This window comes from Vigna unguiculata, chromosome 2, assembly GCF_037176805.1.
Source record: "Vigna unguiculata cultivar grain cowpea cultivar isolate G323 ecotype 2 chromosome 2, ASM3717680v1, whole genome shotgun sequence".
NCBI lineage: Eukaryota > Viridiplantae > Streptophyta > Magnoliopsida > Fabales > Fabaceae > Vigna > Vigna unguiculata.
The window spans coordinates 24737407-24748335 of NC_140793.1; the positions used below are offsets into that span (position 1 = coordinate 24737407).

At 23.4% G+C, this 10929-nt stretch overlaps 1 pseudogene across 1 annotated transcript; it reads right to left on the reverse strand.

The window, feature by feature from the left end:
• Positions 1-386: 386 nt before the first annotated feature.
• On the reverse strand, positions 387-2651 carry LOC114174710 (protein neprosin-like; annotated as a pseudogene). The gene is made up of 7 exons (XR_003602699.2): positions 2504-2651; positions 2317-2403; positions 1987-2181; positions 1710-1877; positions 1390-1443; positions 1007-1153; positions 387-821 (listed from the first exon to the last, which is right to left on the reverse strand). The product of XR_003602699.2 is annotated as a protein neprosin-like (transcript).
• Positions 2652-10929: the final 8278 nt, after the last annotated feature.

Here is a 10929-nt window from a genome sequence, read left to right on the forward strand (position 1 = left end):
TTCCAATAATTTTATATATTTATCTGCAAGTAAAATGTAATATATTTTTTCAATCACCTATTTTGTTCTACATGTTCAACATCTAAGATCATTCTACACACATATTAAATGGTAATTTATGTTATATTCAAGTTAGATTTTAATAAAAATTGATTTCATTTATACTAGGTAAAATGTCAATGATAAATAAATTATACTTTAAAATATTTGATCATACTTAAAATATATTACAAAAACTAAAAATAAAAAATTAATAAAAATATCATTTGATAATAAAAATATTATTTAATTTTATATAATAAAATAATTATATTAAAATTTAATAACCACAATATTATTTTGACATTGCAAAAATAAATATTTTAAAAGAAGTTTATTCGAAATCATAATAATTTTTCTTAACTTCGTATAAAGTTTAATTGAGAAGCAAATTAATTGCTACAATTACCACCTGGTCCTCCAAACATGAGAAGGTAACCCTCTGGGTATCCGTCATCTCCGTAGTATCTAACATCGTAACAACTAGGATTATCAGTGAAGGAAAAAGTTTCATATGGTTTAGCTCCATGAGATTTTCTTTCATTATCTTGAATCCACGTTTCTTTAAAGTAACAAGCGTGAGAAAGAATATTATCATGAGGAAAATGTCCATATCCCATTTCAGGACTATGAGTACCAGGAGGAGTTCTTGTTCTTCCACCCCACCCTACTTGATCTGTTGAACTCATGTTCAAGAACAATTTTGCTGGAAAATATCCAATAGACTTTTTGTCTATACTTATCCACCAATTTTTTGTCACTGGATCTTGAAAACACACAAACTTTTATGAAAAATAAATATGTCGCACCTAGTGTTAATTGTGTCTACCATAAAATATGTATTTTTATCATTATACGAATTCAGTTAAAAAAGTGTATTCAAGAAATCAAAACATATTAATCACATACGAGTTAAATCTAGTTCTATCTTTTTATTATAGTGAAAATTAAATACAATGATTATGACCTGAGAAATAGAAAAGATAGACACATAAGTTGGTCCTCCATAATGAGATGTGGGGCCTATGGGTACACCAAGGTAAATTTCTTTGCTAGATTGAACAAAACCTGTACATCAAGTATTGTAACATCCTGTCTTCTTGTAGTTGTCCGACTGTAAATTTTTAACCCCATATCAAATTTTGAATAATGATATTAATATGATAAATTAATTAATTAAAATTTATTTAGGAACTATACTAAGGGCTTAATTATATCCTTATACACGAAATTGAACAGAGAAATAAAATATCCTTCAATAACCATGAAAGACTTATTAAGGGATCACATATATGTCTCATTTCTGTAAACTAAGTAATTATAAACCAAATGTAATTGATATGTTCTTACCGTCCACGAGGCATAAAGATGGGATGCATAATCACCATATAGTTGCGGAACCACCTGATAGTATTGTATTAAATTAATTAGAATATTGTTACACACACAGGCACACTAACACACACACACACTAACACACATACACACACATACATAGACACACAGACACAAACACAAACACACAAACAAACATAAACATAGACACACAGACATAGACCAATACACACACACACACACAAACACACACAGACACAAACACACATACACACACACACGCACACACAAACACACGCACACACACACACAAATTTGTGAAAAATTCAACTCACATGTCATCCTAATGAGATTTTGTTAGTGGATTCTTTGGGACCATTTTGAACCCATAAATGAGACATGGAGATTTGAAGCTTGGTATCAAGTCGTGGATTATAAATACTATTTGTACCTCCGACTCCATAATAAGGACCAAAATGTGGTTTAAGGGAAACTTCTGCAAGCTAAAAAATTCAATATATTTGAAGAAGTAGCCAAATGTAAAGAATTAGATGCTACAATTAAGAAAAAAAGGTACCAATGTTTTAAACTACTTTTATAAAAAGATCTTACATGAACACCAGGAAGGTCTTGAACCAATATATGATCGTTAAATAATGATTTTTCTCTAATAAGATCATCTTTTGTTGTTCTCAGTATAGGAACGGTCCCCATTGGACATTCATCCTTACCCAATCCAAACATGGATATAGTTCCTAAATGTTTCCGTCTTGACTCTCCAGTCACATTTTGAAAGTTGGGTTTTCTCTAAAATTATAGAAATAAAGAAACAAAATTTCAAAGCATGGAAAACATGGTAGAAGAAGGGCCGAAAGTTAACCCAAAATATTGGAAAGAAAATGAAAGTAAAATTTCTTTGTAATTGAAGGTTTTATTATATACCTGCAACTTATGGTCCTTTAGTAAAGGATGATCAAATACTGGTTGTTTATAAATGTCAATGCAATTAACAATGCGGCCAAACTCTGTCTATGAATTCCAAAATAAAACACTTAAAAATAAAATTATTAAACCATGTCATATTAACTAAAGGAAGCATATCATGAAATATTAGAAAGTTGAGACATACATAAATACTCTTGACAGGAGGCTTATTAATAAGCTCAAGTTGTTTCTCCAACTCCAAATCTTGCTTTCGTATAGTTGGATTTCCGTCTAACTTTATAGTTAACATGACTACTCAACAAATACAAGACAAAGCCCAATATATTGATCATCTTTTTCACAATTATTACCCAACACAATAACATGATATATATATATATATATATATATATATATATATATATATATATATATATATATATATATATATATATATATATATATATATATATATATATATATATATATATATATATATATATATAATAAATTCATTAAAATATTCAAGGTTTTTAGGCGAATAATAAAGTCTAACATACTATGTATATAGTGATGAATGCTAAAAAAAAGAAATTAATAATACTTTCTTTCTTCTCATTTATGATTTTAGTTATTATTACTTATTATATGACAATTAATACAAAACATTTAATAGTTGTATTTATTATTTATTAAATAGCATTTATTATCTATAACTATATAAAGAGAATTCTCTCTTTTGTATTCACATTTCATAATTTCAACTTTACCCTTTACAATTTAATTATTTATTAAATTTTTAAAAATTAACGGTTACTTTTACAAGTTTTATAAAACTATTTACTTATCTCCTTCTTCTTTCTTTTTCTACTATTCATCAACAGTTATTTTTCTCATATTTTCTCCATATATTTTACTTTATTTTTTATAAATATAATTTTATTTTGTTTATTAATTTAATAACATTACAATATCATCAATTATTAATATTATTCAAAAAATACACAGACGTCTGTGTTTACGTTAGTATAATTTAATTAACTTTCAATAAATATATCACTTATAATTATAATTATATATATATATAATAATAATAATAATAATAACGGTAATAAATTGATTAAAATATTCTGAAGAAAAAATTAATAACATTTTTAAATAAATAATAAAATCAACCCTCTGTTGTATATTGATAGTCTGTATATAATGAAGTTGTTATATAACATTTATTAGCATTTATTATATATATTTATTAGCTTTTAATAATTAAAAAATTATATATATCTATATATATATAATAAATTCATTAAAATATTTAAAGTCAAGTTAATAACATGAATAATAAAGTCAAACATTTCATTTCATGTATATAATCATCAATGTCATACAAAATGTATAATACTATATCTATAACTATATATAAAGGAGATTTCCTGTTTTGTGTTCATATTCCATAATTCCAACTTTACCCTTTACAATTTAATTATTTATTAAATTTTTAAAAAGTAACGGTTACTTTTACAAGTTTTTATAAAACTATTTACTTATCTCCTTCTTCTCTCTTCTTCTACTATCCATCAATAGTTATTTTTCTCATATTTTCTCCATACATTTTACTTTATTTTTTATAAATATACTTTTATTTTGTTTATTAACTTAATAACATTACAATATCATCAATTACTAATATTATTCAAAAAATACGTACACACAGGCGCGATAGCGCCTGTGTTTACGCTAGTATAATTTAATTAACTTTCAATAAATATATCACTTATAATTATAATTATATATATATATATATATATATATATAATAACAGTAATAAATTGATTAAAATATTCTGAAGACAAAATTAATAACATTTTTAAATAAATAATAAAATCAACCCTCTGTTGTATATTGATAGTCTGAATATAATGAAGTTGTTATATGACATTTATTAGCATTTATTATATATATTTATTAGCTTTTAATAATTAAAAAATTATATATCTATATATATATAATAATAAATTCATTAAAATATTTAAAGTCAAGTTAATAACATGAATAATAAAGTCAAACATTTCATTTCATGTATATAATCATCAATGTCATAAAAAGTGTATAATACTATATTGGTAAACGAGAAAAAAAATATATATTCAAAATTTATATATTTAATGAATGTCATTATATAATTTAATACAAAATAATTAAAAAAAATTAAACATATATAAATGATTAATCAATAATTAATATTCTTGAAAATTCATAAATATATATTTTTTTATTTTAAGATTCAAAAAGAATTTATCATATAATTTAATAAAAAATTAAGATTTAATTACTAATAAAGATATCATATAATCAAACCATAATTAAAAATGAAAAAACACATACATTACTTTTTCTTATGTTTTTATACAAAACTAGTATATTGACCCGTGCATACGCACGAGACATATATTTGTTTTATTTTGTATATTAAATAATAAAATAGTGAAAGTATTATATAATGAAATAATATGAAAATTAAGTTATATTATTGTAAATGTTGTTATTCAAGTAATGAAATAGTAAATTTAAGTGATGCAATAATAATTTTAGTTTTAAATATAATAAATAGAATTGATATTGCAATATAATATAATTAATTGAGCGAACATTTTTTTACTTTTTTTTATTTTTAAATTTTTTAGAATAATAATATAATTGCTATTATATTTATTTAACCATTAAAAATACTAATAATAATATTAATATAAATTATAAATTATAAAAATTTAAAAGATTAAAACTCTATTTAACAAAAGTATTTAGTATAACAATATTTTCTATAATTAAAAAAAGCACACTTATAATAATAACACCATTATGAATAGTAATAAAAATAATAATAATATCAATAATAATAATAATATTTATGCTATAAATATTAATATTCATATTAATATTAATGCTAACACTAAGGCTAATGTCAACTATAATAATTTATAATTATATATAAAGATATATATTAACAACAAAACAAATAAAAATGACAAGTAATTGAAATACGATCCCGTAGTAAATTAATTTAAGATGTGTGTCTAACTATAATCATAATAATAATAATAATAATAGTAATAATAATAATAATAATAACAATAATACCATTATAATAATATCTCGTAGTGATAAAAATAATAATAATATAATAACTACATATATAAAGATATATATATATATATATATATATATATATATATATTTGTTGTGTCCTCTTTTGTTTATATAATTTTATCCTCTTAATTATTATTTATTAAATTAAAATAATTATTCATAATAAAAATTATTTGTCTATTTTATCATTTTAATAATTTTAGTAACTATTTTTATAATTCAAATAATTACACAAATATAAAAATAAAATGAACAACAAAACAAATTAAATGTGCAAGTAATTGAGATATGATCCCGTAGTAAATAAATGTAAAATGTGTATTTAACTATAATAATAATAATAATGATAATAGTAACAATAATAATAATAGATAATAATAATAATAATAACACTAAAATAATATCGCGTAATGATAAAAAAATAATAATAATACAACTACATATATAAAGAGATAAATAAATAAACAACAAAACAAATAAAAGGGTCAAGTAACTAAAAGATGATTCATAGATAGTAAGTAAAAGTAAGATGTGTATGTAAACATAATAATAAAAACAACAACAATAATAATAATAATAATAACTATTATAATAATTATAGTTCTAGTTATAATAATAGTAATAATAATAATAATCTATAACAATATATAAAGAGGATTCTCTATTTTGTGTCCATATTTCAAATACCAATTTTACCCTTTAAACTATAATTATTTATAAAATTTTTGAAAATTAACAGTTACTTTTACAAACTTTTTTATAAAATCATTTATCCATGCTCTTCTCTTTTTTCTGATATATTTCACTTTATTTTTAATAAATATAATTTTATTTTATATATTATAACTTAATAACATTACATTATCATCACTTACTATAATATCATGTATATTTAAAGAATGCGTACATACAGGCGTGACAACACCTGTGTGTACGCTAGTCATAATAATAATAGTAATATAATAATAAAAATAATTGTAGTTAATAATAATAATAATAATAATAATAATAATAATACTTATAGTTGATAGTAATACTAATCATAATAATTATAGTTAATAATAATAATAATAAATTATTATTATAATTATAGCTGATAATAATAATAATAACTATAATTAGAGTTATAATTGATAATAATAACAATAATATAAAAATAAAATAATAAATATCATGAAAATTAGGTTATATTGATGTAAATATTATTATCAATGAAATGAATTTGTAAATTCAGTTTTAAATATAATAAATAAAATTAATATCACAATATGGTGTAGTTAATTGATTTTACAAAATAATTATAATAGTATATGACTCGTGCGTGTATGCACATTTTTTTATTTATTTCAAATATGTTTAGAATAATAATATAATTGTTATTATATTTATTTAACCATTAAAATAATAATAATATCAATATAAATTATAAATTATAAAAATTTTAAAAGATCAAAAATTTATTTAGCAGAAGTATTTAGTATAATTACATTTTTTATAATTAAAAAAAGCACTTATACTAATAACATCACTATGAATAGTAATAATATTAATAATAAAAGTAATAATGATACTAATAATAACAAACAAATGATAATAATAATAATAATGTTTATGCTATAAATATTAATGTCAATGCAAATACCAAGGCTAATGTTGATATACTAATAATCTATAATTACATGTAAAGATATATACAAGAGCAACCTAACAATTAAGAATGACAACTAATTGAGATATGTGTTATGAATTAATGATTGTCCATTGATTTGATACATTTACTCATATGATTCATTACTCTTTATGGTAAATATTTGTATTAACTAAGTTGATTTGTTTCCTTTATGGATTACATATTGTATCTATAAATAGGACTCTTCTTATCAATAATAACACACAGATGAGTTGCTCCCTATTCTCTATTCTCTCATTCTCTATTATCTCTTGTTTCTTGTCTTCTCTATTATATGTCGTCGTCATTCTCTATGTTATTCGCTTTATTTCATAACACGTTATCAGCACGATGCTCCAACCAATTGAGGACTAGTGGAAGCTTTTTTCTCTATAACGAAGTGTTATGCGTGTCTCAATCCAAGCTCTTTCTAATCCTTTCTCAAATTATAATTTTACCTTATATTCTTCCTCTTGTGATAAGAATGATTTAACTTTATCAATTTTCATCTTCATCTTATTATTTTTATTTTTATTTTGACGGTGATTATTATTATTATTATTAATATAATTATTTTATGTGCTAGTTCTAAACACACGAAATGTTGCAAAATTTGGATTTGTGACCCTTGATATTACAAGGAAGAATTCCTTATATTGGATTTTAAATGTTGAAATATATTTTAAATTAATAAACCATTTATCTCCTATCATATAATAAAATAAATAATTAATAATAATTCATTATATCACATATAATAACCTTTTAATAAATATTTAAAAATAATAAATTGTCACTTATTATTAAAATCTAACTGTTATGAATTAATGATTGTCCATTGATTTGATACATTTACTTGTATGATTTCATATGATTGATACTCATATGATTCATTTTCATTACTCTTTATGTAAATATTTGTATTAAGTTTGTTGATTTGTTATTACATGTTGTATCTATAAATAGGTCTCTTCCTATCAATAATAATACAAAGAATGAGTTGCTCCCTATTCTCTCATTCTCTATTCTCTATTGTTTCTTCTCTTATCTATTATCTATTATTTTCTCTTTTATTCATTTTATTTCATAACACGTTATCAGCACGAAGCTCCAACCAACTGAGGACTAGTGAAAGCTTTTTCTCTATAACAACAGTGCTCTGCGTGTCTCAATCCAGGCTTTTTCTAATCCTTTCTCAAATTATAATTTTACCTTACATTCTTCCTCTTGTGATAAGAAGTGTTTAACTTTATCAATTTTCATCTCCGTCTTATTATTTTTATTTTTATTATGATGGTGATTATTATTATTAATATTATTATTCTATGTGCTAGTTCTAAACACACAAAATGTTGCCAAAATTTGGATTTGTGACCCTTGATATTACAAGGAAGAATTCCTTATATTGGATTTTAAATGTTGAAATATATTTAGATGCAATGGATATTGGGATACCATTAAATAAAGAAATAAAGCATCTAAGCAACATGATAAAAATATTGTGAAAAGAGATTTCACAAATATTGTGAATTTATTTCATGCCTATGTATGATTGGCTGGACAAAGCAATAAAGCTTTTGATGAAAACTCATGAGATCCGCCTAATTTGCTCCATTCCCAGAAGTGAATGCAGCAATCAATATTATGAATTTATTTCATGCCTTTGTATGGCTGAACAAAGCAATGAGCTTTTGACCTCAAGAAAATCATGAAACATGTCCAAATTGGTTCTGCTCCATTCCCAGAAGTGAATGCAGCAACATTTGATTTATATTTTCATGATCGTGATCATGATCTTGATTTTGGACATAGTTATAAAGAAAATTTCAAAGACACATTTTGTCACCAGAAGTGGAACAATAATGTGAAAAAAAGGAAAAGGAAAATGTGAAAATATTGACAAAAACATGAAAGTATATATTATCATTACGGTGGTAAAGGCCATTTGAGTTGTACTTATTGTACACCAAAGCATCTTACACATAATGAGGAAAACATAGAAACACACTTTGCTTATGAAAATAGTGATTCTGATTATGGCCATATGGATGCTACCCATGTTGATATTGTTATTTTCTTTGCTAAAGCAAATGGAAGCATTGATCACCTCATTGATTATGAGAGTGTTAAAAAAAATCTCATATTGATATTTACGTTTATATGAAAAACGAATGTTTGCACTAGTACCAAAAGAATGTGCCTTATTGATAATGCAACAACTTATACAATTCTCAAGAGTAATAAATTTTTCTCTTGTTTGATAATGTGAGACATCGATGTTAGTATTATTTATAGTACTACAAATATATTTGAAGACTCTATAAGAGCTATTATACTTCTACTAAGAAGTTGAATAGAAACTTATTAAGTTTCAATGATATTTGTCTAAATGGATATTAAATTGAGACAAACAATGAAAAAGATATGAAATATCTTTATATCTCTATGATTGAGTTGAAAAAGAAACTGTATTGGAGAAATTATCAACATTCTCTTATAGTTTGTACTACAAGTTTATTAGTACAATTGAAATGCATGTCATGGTAAACTAGAAGTTTACAAATCAAAATGATTGCCTTGTTTGACATGATTAGTTATTATGATACGAAAAAAAAAGGTTGAAAAACTCATGTGGACACGTTTGAAGCGTGGCAGACCTATTGGTTCCAAAGATAAAAACTCTTGAATGAGAAAGGGAGCTAATATGCAAAATGACCTAATCGAAAAGGTTGAAATCCCAAAAAGATTCATTTGACATAATTAATGGTTCGGTTCCAGAAGAACCTCAGGTACCTGAAATGGTTGAAAATGATGAGATCTCAATAAATTGTCATGAATCATAGAATATGGAACCAAAATGAAGTTAACATTGACGAAACTTTTACTTATGACATAGCGATGAATGCTATGAATGACAATGAGGATCAATAAGCAATGATCATTGAAGATTGTCGGCAAAGAAAAGATTGACCAAAATGAAAATATGCATAGAAGCATAATTATATTTGTTTGCTAAACGAAAGGTTTTGGATGTATAGTTCGCACTCCTGAAGTTGTGAAACCCATTGGGTACATATGGATTTTTGCGCAAAAATTAAATTAAAAATGATGAAATTGTTAGATACAAAGCATAATTGGTTGTTCAAGGTTGTTCACAAAACCTTGTATTGATTAGTGAAAAAAAAAACATGTTCACTAATATTGGATGCAACAACATTGCAATATTCGATTATTCTAGTTGCACAACAAGGTTTGCATTTACATCTAATGAATGATGTTACAACCTATTCGTACGGTTCTTTTGAGAATCATATTTATATAAAAATCCCTGAAGGATTTTATTTGCCCAACAAGACAAATTCTAAAGAGGGTTATTCAATAAAATTGAACATCCTCTTTTATTGATTAAAGCAAGGATGTGTGTGGTATAACCATCTTATTGAGTTCTTATTAAAATAAGGATATGGAAATGATCCTTTTTGTCCTTGTATTTATATGAAAATATTAGAAAATCAATTTTTCATAATTATTGTTTATGTAGATGACATAAACATCGTTGAAACTACTAATGAACTCACAAGGCAATTGAAAGAATTTGAGATGAATGATCTTTGAAGGTCAAAGTCTTGTTTGAAAATAGAAATTGAGTATTTAAATAAAAGTATTTTTATACATCAAGAGTCTTATATGATTAAGGTGCTTAAAATGTTATAAATGGACAAGTGATGTCCATTATGCACTCCAATAGTTGTGAGGTTGTTAGATGTTGATAAAGACTCTTGTTAGACCTCAAGAAAATGATGAAGATCTTCTTG